The sequence below is a fragment of the Saccostrea cucullata genome, unplaced genomic scaffold (assembly GCF_032062105.1).
Source record: "Saccostrea cucullata isolate Sc308-1 unplaced genomic scaffold, CSIRO_AGI_Scuc_v1 ctg656, whole genome shotgun sequence".
Taxonomy (NCBI): domain Eukaryota; kingdom Metazoa; phylum Mollusca; class Bivalvia; order Ostreida; family Ostreidae; genus Saccostrea; species Saccostrea cuccullata.
In genome coordinates, this window is record NW_026925270.1 from 152,350 (window position 1) to 170,703 (window position 18,354).

The 18,354-nt window shown below is 35.0% G+C and overlaps 1 pseudogene; it reads left to right on the top strand.

Moving 5' to 3' along the window:
• Nucleotides 1-18,354, top strand: part of LOC134268492 (ADAM 17-like protease) — a 51,519-nt pseudogene extending 33,165 nt beyond the window's left edge.

The following is an 18,354-nucleotide window of genomic DNA, read 5'->3' on the forward strand; positions in this document are numbered from 1 at the left end:
TTGAATTTGTATAATATTATTACCATTGGAGCTCTAGCTGCTTGACCTTGACATTTTACATTATTACTTTAAACATATTTTATTGAATAATACAATAAGGACTGGGCAACAGGCAAGGCCTATGTACACCCTCTCCTTGTATAATAGGTCAAGATGCAATAGTAAGTAATAATACATGTACACATAATCAATAAAATTATAATGGAAAATAAAGTTTCACAATCAGGTATTATTTATCATTATTACACATAGTTAATTGAACAGAATCCTCTTCTTCTCTTGTAAATTTCTTTTTATTAAATAATGTTTGTACAGAAATTTACTTTGTACTCTGCTTAGAGTCTTCTGCCATTTTTGTAGCTCCTACTTGGTGTTAAAATAATAAAAAGTAATGTAGCTATACAAAATTAGTGTTCAATTCCTGTGGAAGTGTGGGCAGGTGTTTTCATAAATTTGTTTCTTATCATAATTAGTGTAAATTAATAATCCTCACTAGTTTGTTTTTTTTGTCTTTTATTGCTAATCCTGACTCAGTCCCACACTAGACAGTGCTTTGTTGAGGATGCAGGGGTGTCCATGTGGGGGAGTTCCTGAATTTCCATTTGTAATTAGTGCTTATCAATGCTAATTAGCAGTATCTTTTTAATTCCAATGCATGTACAGTCTTATTTTAATTGCTTGAAACTTAAGGTGCATTGACATTTGGAAAGAGAGGTAACTCTTACCAAAATGAATGACTATTTTTGCTTTTTAAAACATAGGTTAACTTGAAGAGCTATTCTGTGAAATTCTGCGCTAATTGAATGTGTACCGGGTATTTTTTTTATCATAAATTATATCTTTTCAAAAATCATTAGCATTAAAGAAAATTTATTTGAGTGATCAAACTAGGATGTTTATAAGCAAAGTATTATTCATAGAGTATAGCAACCCCCTATGAACAAAACATGTGGTTTATACATGATTTAGCTTGTCTATTCATCCTCCCACTTTGTGTCTGGTTACAACTTTACAATATAATATGTAATCAATAAAGATGTTGCATGTACTTGCCACAAAGATTCGAGGATCTACCATAAATTTGAAAAATTGGATGAATTTAAAATGGTTAATGTCACTGAGATAAAATAGTGTAAAATTCTTGTCTGTCAAATCTTGCCCCATCTTTGACACTGTTTAGGTCTGAAATACGCATTCTGTTTATTGTACATTTTTGCGTACCTCATTGAATGTGAACTTAAGATTCTATGATGTTTTTTGCTATATGTGTTTGTTTCGATTACGCAATGTGTTTAATTGTATTGGTATTGTCAATTATACTATGTGTTGACATATTTTGTTTGCTTTGTCATTTATTTATTTATTAATAAATGACCATTCAATTGCAACACTGCGTTTTCATTTGTGTCAAACAGAGCACCGCCATATCAGGTATCCATAAAATGGTTAATGTCACTGAGATAAAAAAGTGTAAAATTCTTGTCTGTCAAATCATGTACACTTATGCCTAGGTCACATTTAAGCCGATGGTCGGGGGACTAAATTTTTCTGGTCTTGTTGGCGGAAAGAACATGATCGGCCGATACAGTATCGGGCGACACTGAGCAGTCATATTAATTCCTAGGGACACCGATGACTTAGATAAATAACACAAAAAATCTTTTTTCTTTAGAATTCAGCAATATTTTTTTCATAGATCTATATTCAGATAGGTGAAGTGAGTAATGTTAGCACGGCAAAGTGGCAGAATCTTATAAAATTGTGACTCAATGTTGAAAATGTGTGCAAAATTTTGCATGGAATTGCATAAAAACGACAAATGGTGCAAATCTAAGCAGCAAAGAATACTTAAGATTTCTTTATATCTTACGGATTAATTATTCATGTTATTTCCGCTCAAAAAATTTATATCAATCCATGCATCAAAATTTTGTTTGTGTTATGTACATATTCACAAGTCGGCCAATCGTCATGCGATCATTGAGCTCTGAACTACAGTTTGATTTTAAGCGTCGGCTGAAATTTTAAACACTCTTATTGTCCAACGACGGACAACCGACTCAATAAACTGACCACTGATGGTGGGACGATGATCGAAGGTTGGTCGACGGATAACTTCAATTGAAGGAATCGGCCACCGACGCATAAAAAATTAGAACTTGGACTGATAGACACAAAATTGGTCGGCCGATAAAAAAAAAGGTCAAAATTGGGCAAGACAATGGCCGATGAACTGACGACTGTCACCCGAAGAATCCCATTTTTGCTTCAAAACCCGTCGGCCGTTGGTCGTTTTTGGAAATGTGACTGGGGTTTTAAGGACTATAGGGTTTTTTTGGTCCTATAAAAGCGCATACCTTGCACAGAGATTAATTATTATTTGTAGATGTGATATGACCCTTAACAAAGCTCATATGGACAAGGTCACAAAGATAAAAAGTGTGAAATTCTTGTCAGTACCAAATCAGACATAGCACAAAGGATTTTAATGATCCTGTATGGTAGGAAGACAAATTTACTTTATACAAAGATTACTTACTACATGGCCTAAGCCTTTTAGGCTAAGGTTTGCTGTGACCCTGAGCAAAGGTCATTTGGAAAAAGTCATGGTCACAAGGATCTAATGTGTTAAGTATTCTGTCCAGACTATGAATTGAATTTGTTGTGGATTCCGATCAAGATATGACACCTTACATTTAGGGCAGGCCTCAATACGGGGTCAAAATTTTTCGTGGAATTCTGAATAATAGGGGATAAAATCTCCTGAAGGACAGCATGCAAGGCCAAGGTTACTTAGGTAACAATTTTAGTGTGTGTGCCACATGTGTGCCACATATTTATTTTGATTGATTGTGTATTGTTTAACGTCCCATTCGAGAATTTTTCACTCATACAGAGACGTCACCGTATGCCGGTGACAGACTTCAAATTTAGATCTGTACTTGGCAGTCAGGGCCATTGAGCAGTGAGGGTACTTTATCATGCCCGTGCCTACAGCAACACAGGACCTATGTTTTTAAGGTCATATCCGAAAGCCAGTGACTTTCACTTCTAATGCCGAGCGCTTGCCAAAGGAACAGTCACTACCTATGTTTACATCTTAGGTTTGACGCGGTGCCGGGAATGAGGATTGAACCCGGACCTCCCGATCACGAAGCGAATGCTCTACCACTAGGCTACCGTGACCGGTCATATTTATGCCCTGTGGCAACGCACTTTGAAAAAATTACGCACTTTGAAAAAGTTTTTCAATTTGGGACAAAATTGGGACAAAATCAACGCACTTTGAAAATTTTTTTCAAAGTGCGTTAAATTTGGGACACACTCAACGCACTTTGAAAAAATTTTTCAAAGTGCATTAAGAGTGTACATCAACATTTTTACCATGTGGATATTTAATGCACTTTGAAAAAAATATGTATAAAACAAAATATCTTGACTTAGAGTTTAGTATTTGAGAAAATCAATTTGTAATAATTATATCTTTCGAAAAACATTTTAATTTACATGCATTGATTAACCCTCATCGAGAACAAGGAGAAGATGAGGAAATAGAAGGTCTCTCAGACCAACTCTTTTTTACTTAGGTAGCAAATTGAAAGTGGAACACGACCCCACCCCAAGGTAAGCCCCAATTTTTAATTCCTATATTATGTATATCTTTGCAAAACATTTGTGTGACTAACCAACCAACCCCCCCCCCCCCCCCCCGTTCCTGATGCCTATGCTACTGGTGTGACGTTGACGTTGAAAACTTTCAATAAATTTTAGTTTACATTAAATGCATGTAAACTTGAAAAATTAAGTAAAGTAAACATAAGAGAGAAAGAATTTTCAAAGTATGGAAAAATCCAAATCGCTCACTTTCACATCCTGAAGTGACCTTATCATTGAAAAGTTATCCAAAAGGTTCAATTTATTTACGATGTATCATATCTAAGATTTTCAAGAATAATGACCAAGCCATACACATTCTTTTTCAAAGTGCGTTAATATGGTCGATATCAATGCACTTTGAAAAGAAATTTTATTTTTTTCAAAGTGCGTTGATTTGGTCCCAAATTTAACGCACTTTGAAAATTTTTTCAAATTGCGTAATTTTTCAAAGTGCGTTGTAACAATGCCCCCCTTCAAAAACGGGAAGGCATATTGCTTTGCTACTGTCTGTTGGTTGGTCTGTCGGTCTGCTGGTCCACTTAGTTTCCATTCATTTTCTTCACAACCGTTGCACATACTGAAATGAAATTTGGGATACAGATTTATCAGATGAATATCTAGGTCAAGTTCTTTTTTGAATATGATCGCACTATTTTTGACAGAGTTAATGCCCATTGGACTTCAAAAAATTCCAATTATTTGCAGTTTCTGTTCATTTTCTTCACAGCTGTTGCACATACTGAAATGAAATTTGGTATACAGATTTATCAGATAAATATCTAGGTCAAGTTATGTTTTAAGTTTGATCGTGCCATTTTTTACAGAGTAACATTTGTATGCCCCTTGGACTTAGAAAAATTTCAAATATTTGCAGTTTCTGTTCATTTTCTATACCAGTATAACCGTTACACATACTGAAACAAAAATCAGTAGACATATTTATCAGATGAATATGTAGGTCAGGTTCTGTTTTGGATATGATTGCGCGATTTTTGACAGAGTTATGCCCCTTGGACTTAGAAAAATTCCAGTTATTTGCAGTTTCTGTTCATTTCCTTCGCAGAGGTTGCACATACTGAGATGAAATTTGGTGTATGGATTTATCAGACGAATATCTACGAGGGGTGATCAAAAAGTTTGCAAACTATTTTGATATTTACAAAACCACAATTCAGATCAGAATGAAATTTGGCACATATAGAGTCATACACATGTTATATAAATAGCATATGTAATGGAATGTTTTGACTCATGTTTATGATATCACAATGTGAAAATGATGTCATATGGTAGATCACTTGTGACAAAAAATGGTTGACTCAGTCGCATTCAAGAAACGAACGGCTGTAAAGTTAAACATATATCTTGGAAATTCCTTTTCAGAAGTTTATACATGTAATACTGTAGCAGTACTTTTTTCCACAATTGGTATTAATTTACACTATGTACGCGGTCACAAATTATTCCGCGGAAATTTATCCAAGCGTTCTTAATATAAATGTAAGGCTTATAGTGACAATCTAAAAAATCCGCGTAATTTTCTACCCGCTGATTAAACAGAAATTGAGATTCCGTGGAATTATGACCCCATGGAAAAAAGTACGTCTACAGTAATTTGTACACGGTTTATGAAGACAAAATACTTTGCCAGAAGTTTTGTCATTACCGGTAATTGGATTGATTGCTTAAGTGAAGGAAGGGAGATGTTTAAAAATGATGTTTATTCTGTTGCCTTGTGAAAGAAAACTGGGAAATAGACGTTACCTTTGTTAAGCAATTTGATATGAAAGATCGCCTACTTACAGGTAGAAAAATAGATGAGTATCTTTACAATGATATAAGTATCAAATCCCTAAAATATTGTTTACTTTAGACTTTAAACATATATGATAAAGTGAAGGCACTCATACTTTATCCACATGAAATAAACGACACTCAAAAGACAGAGGACTAGGGTTTTGATGGTCACCATGCTCATTCTGCAATCATTATCCACCCATACTATTGCCGAGATTTGGCCATTTCTGACAGATGGACTATTTTTGTTGTAAAAAATAACTTGCATGGTAAGAAATATGAGTCGCAAAAATTTTTAGTCCTCTGTGACAGAACGCTAAGAAGCATGTCATGTAGCCGCCTATATCATGTGATCTGCGCATGGACAGAATGGTTGCAGATGCGCATTAAAATTGGAGATGACTACTTTGAAAAATTTTCATCACTGAATCCCTTTTTCATTTCTTTTTTGGAAGTCATTCAATTAGTTCGCAAACTTTCTGATCACTCTTCATAGGTCAAGTTCTGTTTTGGTTACGATTGTGCCATTTTTGACAGAGTTATGCCCCTTGGACTTGAAAAAATTCCATTTTGGGGGAGGGGACTTAAGTGTTTTTCAAACATCTCTTGTTATTTTGATATTAGAGTCTTTACAGCCATATTTTAGAGTCATAAAATGGTATTTCTACAGAACAACATAGCAGCATTTTTAAAAAAATAATGTAAGCATAATTATGTCGAATGACATAATTGCCAACAAAGACATAGCCTTGAGAAACAGCAGGTGAAAGATGAGAAGAAATGTGACTCATGTGCCTCTTAATATATGTGTCATCAAAGAATAATATGTTGACAGTGTGACCATTAGGGTGAGTGCAGATACCTTGTTCAGGTTTCATTTAGATTGGGCTTATTGAATCTCACGTCCCTTTTACGAGTACACCCTTAACGTTATATGACATCGTATGTATCCTGCATTACTAAATCAAAGTCTGAATGCTATATATTGGTTAAAATCAAGGCATGTTTAATTTTTTCTTGGAATGTCTTCTTGCTGGAAGAATGTAGTTTGTGGTGAGATGCATTTCGTGAAGGATTTTGCGACCACAGGTAACTGTGGAAAAAATTGTTAGGATCAATGTGCAAAGTCCAAATTTTCTCTTCACTCACTTGTTTTAAAAGCTCGCAGTTACTTGCTTTAACAAAAGCATCAATTGCAATTGAATGGACATTTGTGTCTAACATTAAAAGCTAGAATATACAGCAGTTTTTGTTGTTGTTCTGAGTTTAATTAAAGTCTGGGTTTAAAATGTAAAACACTTTAATTTACACTTGTGACTCTAGAGTGAGAACTGTGGGAGAGAGAAATTTAAAAACATATTCCATATAAAATATCAGAATTCTCCCTCCAGATATTGATGCTTTAAATGTTTGTTTTTTTTTATTTTGTAGCCCTATGAATTATGCCTGCTGTACAGGAAGATGTAAGTTAGCCAGTAACCAGACCGAATGTCACCTTGCTCTGGATGATGACAGCGATTGTTTGGGAGTTAGCAGGTGCAAGTATCCTTAATGTGATCATGTGACTGAACATACCAACAAGTCAGGCCTGTACGTGATCATGTGACTGAATGTACCAACAAGTCAGGCGTGTATGTGATCATGTGACTGAATGTACTGACAAGTCAGGCGTGTACGTGATCATGTGACTGAATGTACTGACAAGTCAGGCCAATACCTGATCGTGTGACTGAACATACCAACAAGTCAGGCCTGTACGTGATCACGTGATGGAACATACCAGCAAGTCAGGCCGGTACGTGATCACGTGACTGAACGTACCAACAAGTCAGGCCGGTATATGATCACGTGACTGAACGTACTGACAAGTTAGGCCTGTATGTTATCATGTGACTGAACGTACTGACAATTCAGACCAATACCTGATCATGAACATACCTACAAGTCAGGCCTGTACGTGATCGCGTGACTGAACATACCGAAACACAGGCCAATACGTGATCGCGTGACTGAATGTACTGACAAGTCAGGCCTGTATGTGATCGCCTGACTGAACGTACTGACAAGTCAGGCCTGTACGAGATAGTGTGACTGAACGTACTGACAAATCAGGCCTGTAGGTGATCGTGTGACTAAACGTACTGACAAGTCAGGCCGGTATGTGATCGCGTGACTGAACGTACTGACAAGTCAGACCAGTTCGTGATCGCGTGACTGAACGTACTGACAAGTCTGTACGTGATCATGATTGTGTAATCAAAGTCTAACTGAGTCAGATACTGACAGGTGATAATGAGTAAAGACTCTTTGCTTCCACTCATAGTTTGCATATTAATTTTTTCTTTTTTCTTAATGTGTTAATTACATGTATCTGAAAGAAGTTGTTTTCCAACTAAATGAAGGATCTTTCAGAAAATGCTGAAAAAACTAAACTGTCTCTTTAATTTAACTGTCTTACTTTAAAATCTCCAATACCACGAGATTCATTTGAGGTTAAAAGGCACAAAGAAAAAGTAGTAGGGACTTCCAATCTCCTAGTGTATCCACAGTATTCAAGATAATTGATGTCTGGAATACTGAAGGGCAACTGTAGAGATTTTTTAGTTTTTTTGGGGAAATAGATGAATCCCGTAACAAAATAATGATAAATATAGAATGTTCATTTAGATATTGAAGAGAGCTCTGAATTAAGCATTAATTAAGTTTTCCTTGACTAGAAAAAGTGGTATTGACTTTACTTGTCCAGAACCTCCTCCCAAAAGCAACAAGTCTTGTATTGACAAGTAAGTGAACCTTTGTACATTCTTTTTCCTAATCAGGTACACTTTTATTTTTTTTTAATTTTTAGGTCACCTGAGTAAACTCAGGTGACCTATTGCTATCTGTTTTTGTCTGTCGTCGTGCATTTTGCGTCGTGCCTTAACATTTGAACATTTTCAGCTTCTTCTCTGCAACCACTCAACCAATTTCAACCAAATTTGGTATAAAGCATCTATGGGTGAAGGGGAACAAAAACTTTGAGTTTCATGGTCCCTGCCCCCCTGGGGCCTGAGGGGTGGGGCCAGAACCACTAAAATTAATGCAATCTTTAAAAATCTTCTTCTTTACTCCAGGACATCAATCAGTCAAACTGTTTGCATGATTATAAATCAGCATTGAGTCCTCTACCAAAATTGTAAAATTCATGGCCCTAGAGTCAGGGGTTCTAGTGCTAGGGCTGGGCTAAATAGATTATATAGTGAAAATGCATTATTTCTTTGAAAATCTTCTTCTCTGCTCCTGGGCATTAAATAAACTAAATAAGTACATACTTATGTTGAATAAGGCTGCCTCTTCCCAAATTGTGAATTTCATGGCCCCAGGGTCAGGGGTTCTTAGGTGCTAGGGCGGCGCTATATAGATTATATAGTGAAAATGCATTATTTCTTGTAAAATCTTCTTTGCTCCTGGGTATTTAATACAGGGTTGGACACTAACATTTTTTGGCGTTGGTCCAGCTGGACTAGTGCTTCTTTACTTTTATTACCGGTAGTCGGAAGGCAATTTTATGAGTCCGTCAAAAATATAAATAAAGAAAAAGAATTAACATTGCAAGGTACGTTTTATACTTTTTTGAAATAACAAAGCATTTACATGAAATGTTTTATACCAAGATTTGTTGAAATCGCGCGATCAGGAACTATGATCCTGTTCCCGATCTCATTCGTTATTCTCTATAAATGATTACATCATCCAAATGGCTGAAATCTTTCTTTACGAGTCATAATAAATCATGATCCCTAAAACGTTTAATTTCATACCAATGAGTCCTTGACTCAGAATTACATAACTTCCCGCCAAGAAGCTAGAAGGCTAAAAATACATGCGGGGTTTTCCAGTGAAAGTTGTCGAGAACTTTGGTAATTTTTTCCCCCCAGAAAACTTTATTAGTCCATTCGGACTAATTAGACACAACTTTTATCAGTCCGAATGAAAACGTATTAGTCTGTGACTAACGAACTAACGTTAATGTCGAACCCTGAATAAACAAACCAAATACATAGTTATGTTGAATAAGGCTGCCTCTTCCAAATTGTGAATTTCATGGCCCCGTGGTCAGGGGTTCTGGTGTTAGGGCGGGGCTCTATGAATTATATAGTGAAAATGCATAAATTCTTTGAAAATCTTTTCTCTGTTCCTGGGTATTAGATAAACTAAACAAGTACATAGTTATGTTGAATAAGAGTGCCTCTTCCAAAATTGTGAATTTCATGGCCTCAGAGTCAGGGGTTCTGGTGTTAGGGTGGGGCTCAATTGGTTAAATAGTGAAAATACATTAATTATTTAAAAATCTTCTTCTCTGTTCCTGAGTATTAAACCAATGATTATGTACATAGTTCTGATGAGGAAGGATGTCTCTTCCCAAATTGTGAATTTCAGGGCCCCAGGATCAGGGGTTTGGTGTTAGGGTGGGGCTCTAATGATTATATATTGAAAATGCATGAATTCTTCGAAAACCTTTTCCTTTGCTCCTGGGTATTATGCCATTGTTCTAAGTTCATATTAATGATGATGAAAGGTGCCTCTTCCAAAATGGTTAATTTCAGGGCCCCAGGGTCAGGGTACTTGGGGTGGGGATGGGGGTTACAGTCTGAAAATAAATTAATGCTTTAAAGTCTGCTTTTTTGGTATTAATCAACCATTTATGATGAAATAGAATTTATGATAAAATTTCCAGAGTTTTGAAGTATGTGCCCCCAGGGTCTGTGGTTCCTGTAGGGTGGGGTGCACAACTGGTTATTAAGTGGAAATGCATTTTCTCTTTGTTACTTTGATCTACCTCTGGGTATTAAGTAACCAAAGTAAGCAAGCTAAGTGTATAGTTATGATAAGCAATAGTGCCTCTTTCAAATTTTTGAATTTCATGGCCTTTGATTTAAAACACAAACCAATTCAATTGTTGGAAAGTTTACATGATACTCAGGTGACCCATAAGGCCTGTGGGCCTCTTGTAAGGATGGTATAATGTGTTGCAAGAAAGATGTATTATACTGTGATTTTAATAGAAATCTTTTTCTATGTCCAGTGGAGTGTGTCAGGATGGTGTGTGTGTGGGTTTCTGTGAGAGATATGGACGCCTACCCTGTGTGTGTAGCGATGATTCGGGAAATTCCTGTAAACAGTGCTGTAGGAAAGCCGAGAACCTGACTTGTGAACCGTACCCCGGAGCAGGGTCACTGTCTGATGGACAGATTTGTGTCGATGGCTTTTGTAAACAGGTACATGTCTAAAGGGAATTACATTGCCAAAAGAACTAAAAATGCAAGATTTTTAGAAGGGGATCCCAAACAGTCAGTTCTCGAATTATCACCATAGGATTTATACTTCCATTCTGTCAGTATTTCCATATATTTCAGAATATCTTTCCTGCTTGATAAATTGTCCTTTATGTATGCCAAATTTGCATTCTAGCTCCCATCTTCCACGTACCTTGTTTCAAAACTTGTCCATTTTAAAAATATCAGTTGTAACATATCACATGTAATCTTTGTCAATTAGGTGACAGAGAAGATGAAACCATATTGATTTATAAAATTATTGTCCACATTATAATATATTAATACATAAAGCTACAAGTACCTCCAAAGACCATGTGTATTCAAATTGGTAAGTTACTTAGTACACAGAAAGTAAAAGAATTATGTTATTTAGGAAAATTTTTGCAATTAGCGAGTGCACCAAGAACAGTACATGTCTTTAACTAATTTATAAATTATCAAAAATATTATATGTTTTGTACATGTTGTATGTTTATTTTATCATTATATGTGAGAAAATGTATGATTGTAAATATTGTCTATGAGATGTATGTCTCTTGACTTTAATAAACAGAACAGAAAATATCAGTTATCATGAGAGTCTGGCACAGGTCTGGTATAGTTTGGTATTGAAGCAGCTAATTGGTTATTGCTATCTATCATCATTGTAAACCCAAACAAGATAATCAAAGAATTCAGCAATAATTGAATATATCATGAATGTTTTTGTTGGTCTGTAAAAATGATTGCAGTGGTAAGTAATATGGCTTTGTCACAAATTTAAAGCAGTTATTGTTACATTTCAGTGCAAAGATAATGGCACTGGATAAATCGTTTATACAAGTCTGTCTGTCAGTATGAGTGATATTTAATAAATTATAAAAGTTTAGCAATAACAATGTCATAAACTATTGTAAGAAAAAAAAATTATTATTGCATACTTCTGTGAGTAAAATTTATAGTTCTAGTTAGCTCTACTGGTCAGAGACCAGAAGAGCTTATGCGATAGTAATGCGTCCGTCGTCCGTCCGTCTGTCTGTCTGTCTGTCTGTCCGTCTGTCTGTCCGTCTGTCTGTAAACAATTTTTCAAAACGCTACTCCTCCTACAATTTTAGTCTGATTTCAGTATTACTTGGCACACAAGTAGACTACACTAAGATACATAAAATAGTGCATCGGTTTTTGATTTTGATGAACAGTGTTGCCATGGTTACTAAAAATAGAATTTCCTGTGAAATTCTTTTAAAATGCTACTCCTTCTACAGTTTTGGTCTGATTTCATTATAACTTGGCACACAAGTAGACTACACTAAGATACATAGAGTAGTGCATCGGTTTTTAATTTCGATGAACGGTGTTGCCATGGTTACTAAAAATAGAATTCTCTGTGAAATTCCTTTGAAACACTACTCCTTCTACAGTTTGGGTCTGATTTCAATATAACTTGGCACACAAGTAGACTACACTAAGATACATAGAGTAGTGCATCGGTTTTTAATTTCGATGAACGGTGTTGCCATGGTTACTAAAAATAGAATTTTCTGTGAAATTCCTTTAAAACGCTACTCCTTCTACAGTTTTGGTCTGATTCCAATATAACTTGGCACACAAGTAGACTACACTAAGATGCATAGAATAGTGCATTGGTTTTTGATTTCGATGAACGGTGTTGCCATGGTTACTAAAAATAGAATTTTCTGTGAAATTCCTGTAAAACACTACTCCTTCTACAATTTTAGTCTGATTTCAATATAACATGGCACACAAGTAGACTACACTAAGATACATAGAATAGTGCATCGGTTTTTAATTTCGATGAACGGTGTTGCCATGGTTACTAAAAATAGAATTTTCTGTGAAATTCCTTTAAAATGCTACTCCTTCTACAGTTTTGGTCTGATTTCAATATAACTTGGCACATAAGTAGACTACACTAAGATGCATAGAATAGTGCATCGGTTTTTGGTTTCGATGAACGGTGTTGCCATGGTTACTAAAAATAGAATTTTCTGTGAAATTCCTGTAAAACACAACTCCTTCTACAATTTTAGTCTGATTTCAATATAACATGGCACACAAGTAGACTACACTAAGATACATAGAATAGTGCATCGGTTTTTGATTTCGATGAACGGTGTTGCCATGGTTACTAAAAATAGAATTTTCTGTGAAATTCCTGTAAAACGCTACTCCTTCTACAGTTTTGGTCTGATTTCAATATAACCTGGCACACAAGTAGACTACACTAAGATGCATAGAATAATGCATTGGTTTTTGATTTCGATGAACAGTGTTGCCATGGTTACTAAAAATAGAATTTTCTATGAAATTCCTGTAAAACGCTACTCCTTCTACAGTTTCAGTTTGATTTCAAAATAAGTTGGCACACAAGTAGACTACACAGAGATACATAAAACAGTGCAATGGTTTTTGATAAGTACAAACCAGTAGAGCTACAGTCTTGACAGAGACTTCTGGTTTTTGAATAGTATTAATTTTCTTTTTATGCACAAAAATCAGTATAATATTTTTCTATAGAATTAATGGAATGAAAAATATTTGAATTGTCTTTTATTTTCAGGGTACTTGTGTGAAATCCTCATTGCCTGCAGAGAGACTTTGGAAAGTTGTTTTGCAGCAGATAAGAAACTCATTTGGTAGGCAGCCATTGTGAATCAAATTTCTTTTTTCTCAGAGATTAATTGGTATACATGTATATTTCTTGTAATTATAGTTACATTGACATCAAATTCAGCAATTATAAAAAAAATGAAGTGAACACCATGTAACAAGTGTGATTTTTCTGTCATTATATTTATTATAAAGTATCTATAGTCGAAGTAGCAGATTAGGATGTAATTTTAAAATGAAAATATAATGATGTGTAGAAAAGAATAAAATCATTATTTTCTGAATTAATGGCTACTAATTATGTGCTAACATAAGGTGGTCTTTGTGTTGAATGTTGCTTTTATTTTATTTATTTATCATGATTGATATGTTGAATTATATTCACATTTAGATGAATTTATGAGAAACAACATTGTATTCTTTGTGACTTTATTTACCCTCATTGTCTACATTCCGGCAGCAATCCTCGTCAACAGATATGTAAGTAACTGTTCTATATTTGACATATATCAAATAAATAATATCATATAAATATATTAAGTTTCATGTATTGCACACTTTTTTCCCACTGTTTGATATTTAAAGCATCACAGTTTATTTGCCTTGAGTCCTATATTTTTTTATGTTAAGTTTATCAAACTTTTTTTCAGGTATAAGTCATGCAATGTAATTTCACATCTTCATAACCAGACATTTATTAATAAAAAATATATTCATGCAGGAAACAGGACATTTGGTATTACAGTATACATATAAAAATATCTTGTATAACCTTTCTGTGTCTTAAGGTCTATATGCTCTCTTCAGCCTTATAGTTCTTGAGCTGATAAAGGGAGATCTTTTCAGAATAAAAAATCACACCATGATGTTAGAGTACACATGTTTATATTATGGCAAGCCCTTTTACTATTTATTCGTGAAATAAAATTTTTCTTTCAATCAGAGAGATATCTCTTTAGCTTATAGAGATATCTCTTTGACTAATAGAGATACATGTATCTTTATACCTTAGAGAGATATCTCTTTTGTAAGAGAGATATCTCTTTTACTTAGAGAGATATCTCTTTAAGCGAGAGAGATATCTCTTTCACAAGGTTAAAAGAGATATCTTTCTTAGTTAGAGAGATATCTCTTTTAATGAAAGAGATATTTCTTTTCCAGTCATCCTTAAAATTAAATATTTCCATTTCTAAATTTTTTCTCTATAATAACCCTTTGAAAGTAAGCGGAATTGATTTCCTGATAATTCTGCCAGAATGTAAATTAGGCAGGTCGATAGGTCAGCAGCTAAGGAGGCCTAATACGCATGCAAATCTCGTGCGCATCTGTCTCTGTGTCTGACGCTAAGGAGGCCAAATATGCATGTAAATCTCGTGCGGCTGCCTTTGTGTTTGACGTCAGTGTGCCAGGACTATTGAAATTGGCATGGAAGTCCTCGTGTAATTTAAATCGATTAGTCTACATTCTTAATGTCTAAGTCTACAATTTTATTTCACAATGAAATGGAAATATAAGGAATCACTGTCTAGTTTTGAGAGTATGCCAGGGACATAAACAATAGTGGGAAACATGGAATAATTTTAGCATAACGGGCTTCGCCCGTTATGCAAATTATCCCATGTTTCCCACTATTGTTGATGCCCTGGCATACTCTCAAAACTAGACAGTGATTCTTTAAATATTCAGGAAAACGAAAGTAAGCATAAAATCTCAAATGCAATGGACCTAATTTTTGTCAGCTTATGAAATAATCAACTATTACTAATTTGAAATCTAGACAACACTGAATTACTTGTCATCTTTAGTAAAGCTATAATGTAGAATAGCATGAATATGTCGAAATTTAAAAAATCAATTCATTTATTTAAAAAATTATGTACTGTGAGTAAAAAGCTTACTTCGGGTAAAGGGAGAGGTCATTTCAGATGTCTCTTGAAAATGAGAGATATCTCTTTAAGTTGGGAGATATCTCTATTCTTAAGCGATATCTCTCTAAAATAAAAGATATCTCTGGGATTTATAACATAATTTTTATTTTTCGAATAAATAGCAAAAGGGCTTGCCATATTATATTTCAATAGTTTATCACTTTTTAATTGGACACTATTTTGAAGAACATGTTCATGTATCTTATACCTAATTGTGAACTTTGTCAAATCAGGACACGTACCCATTAATTCCAAAGAAATTGCCTGGATTTAATTTTTTATAGACACCATTCCCAATTATAGGCAACAATTTAAACAAATGAATTGATTGAAAGGGAGGTAAAGTAAACAGCATATTAGGCAAGATTTCAGAATACACACAATCTGGATTAGAAAAATTCCACTGTATATAATTATAGGTATAAGTAAGTGAAAGTGAGCCATACTCACTGCCCTGAGTCCAGCTGGTAGATCTTGCATCATAAACATTTGAGGATAAAGAGAAAATTCAAGTTCCCATTTTATATTCAATCAGGAAATTTATTTCTATTCACTTCCAATTTAAGTTATATTTTGTTTGGTTGGTTGGTTGGTTGGGGGGGGGGAGGTTGGAATGAATGGAGGAACAAGAGAAATTGTTAGGAAATGTGAATTTTCAGATTGAACCTATTATATTTATAAAGTCATTTTGACATTTTCTTTTCCAGGACAGAAATGAAGAGGAGAATGATCGTCCTCGAAGAGGAAGAATGACTAAAAAAGTAGATATGTTTGATACTAGTTTTTTTTTCAAGAAAGTATTTCAAAACCCAGTTTTTAGCTCACCTGTGCTGAAGGCTCAAGTGAGCTTTTCTGATCAAAATTTGTCCGTTGTCTGTCGTCATCGTTGTTGTCATCGTCTTCGTAAATTTTTCACATTTTCTTCTTCTTCTCATGAACCACTGAGCTAATTTTAGCCAAACTTGCCTCAAAGTATCCTTGGGTAAAGGGGATTCAAGTTTGTTCAAATGAAGTGCCCAGCCCTCTTCCAAGGGGAGATAATTATGAATTAATGAAAAATTAATGGTATTTTTTTTTTAAATCTTCTTCTCAAGAACCATTGGCCCAAGAAAGATGAAACTCATGTGGAAGCATCCTCAGGTAGTGTACATTCAAGTTTGTTTCATGACCCCTGGGGGTAGGGCGGGGCTGCAATGGCTGATCAAAGTTTTACATAGGAATATAATGGAAAAATCTTTAAAAATCTTCTTCTCCAGAACCATTGGGCCAGAAAAGATGAAACTCATGTGGAAGCATCCTCAGGTAGTGTAGATTCAAGTTTGTTCAAATCATTCAAATCATGACCCCTGGGGGTAGGGCGGTGCAACAATGGCTGATCAAAGAAGTATAGACTCAAGTTTGTTCAAATCATGATCCCCGGGGATGGGGGGGGGACAATGGCTGATCAAAGTTTTACATAGGAATATATATAGAAAAAATCTGCTTCTCCAGAACCATTGGGCCAGGAAATGAAACATATGTGGAAGCATCCTTATGTAGTGTAGATTCAAGTTTGTTCAAATCATGACACCCCCCCCCCCCCCCCCCGAGTTAGGGTGGGGCCACAATGGGTATCATAGTTTAAAAAAGTCTTCTTCTCAAGAACCAGTGGGCCAGTAGAAGCATGCTCTGGTAGTGAAGATTTAAGTTTGTTCAAATCATGACCCCTAGCTGGGACAAGGATGGGGCCATTCTGGGTGATCAAAGTAGGATTACATAGAAATAATCTTTAAAAATATTCTTCTTGAGAACTGCAAAGTTGTGATTGGTCATAGTTATATGGATGCATCCTCGGATGGTCTAGATTTAAGTTAATGTTCAAATCATGACCCCTGGGGGTAGAGTGGGGCCGAAATGGGGTATCAGAGTTTTTACGTAAAAATACGTGGGAAAAATTGTTCAAATTCTCCACAAAGCCATGATTGATCATCAATTTAAAAGCATCATTAAAGTGGATCATAACAACAATCCACAAAGCCTTATATTAATTCAAACGCATTCTTAGGAAGTGTAGATTTAAGTTTGTTCAAATCCCCCCCTCCTCCGTTATACCCATTTTATAATATATTGAAACTTTTCAATACTGAACTGAATTTTGCTTTTACCTAGGCAAAAATCAGTTCAGTATTGAAAAGTTTAAATATATTATAAAATTTACATAGCTATATGCTCAGGTGAGCGATGTGGCCCCTGGGCCTCTTGTTGTCGATCATGCATTTGGTCCCTGGCTAATTTTTGTTTATCATGCATTTGGTCCCTGTCTAATTTTAGTCTAAAGTGTATTTAGTCCTTGTTTAATTTTTGTTAGTAGATCATGTACATGTATTTTTTGGTCCCTGTCTATTTTTTCTATCCTGCATCTGGTTCCTGTCTATTTTTTGTCTATCGTGTATTTGTTCCTTGTCTAATTTTTGTCTGTCATGCATTTAGTCTATGTCTAATTTTTGTTTCTTATTCTTTGCACACTTTCAGCGGAAAAAATTATTGCTCAGCCATACTAGGGAAATTCGTGAGGTACTCAACCCAGAAAGTGTAGAAGATCGACACAGACGGAGGAACTCTACTCGCCACCATCATTTTGCACCACCTGCATCAGGTACTGCAGGGTTTATTGAGCCTTCCAATCAGCCCCCACTCGCTCAGCCAAACAACAGACCAGTCATAATAGACAACCTTCCGTTCAGCAATCCAGGAACTTTTGTGTGACGAGAAAAAAAAAACTTGCTAAAATATTAACCATGTTGCTGTGAACTACACGTCCAGTATGGAACTACATGTACATGTCTATTCATTTATATATTAACCAATATTTATTTCTTAATTGAAATCCAGATTCTTAAAATTCCGCAAATATAACATTCCAGTAAATTTTTTTTGCATGTGTACGTGTAGATCTAAACATTGTTATTCTTCCACATCAAAAAAGCTCATACTGTATTGAAGAATGTATTTTTTTAAAATTTTATTTCAGATTCATTGGTTTGAAAATAAACAGTTGTTTTATA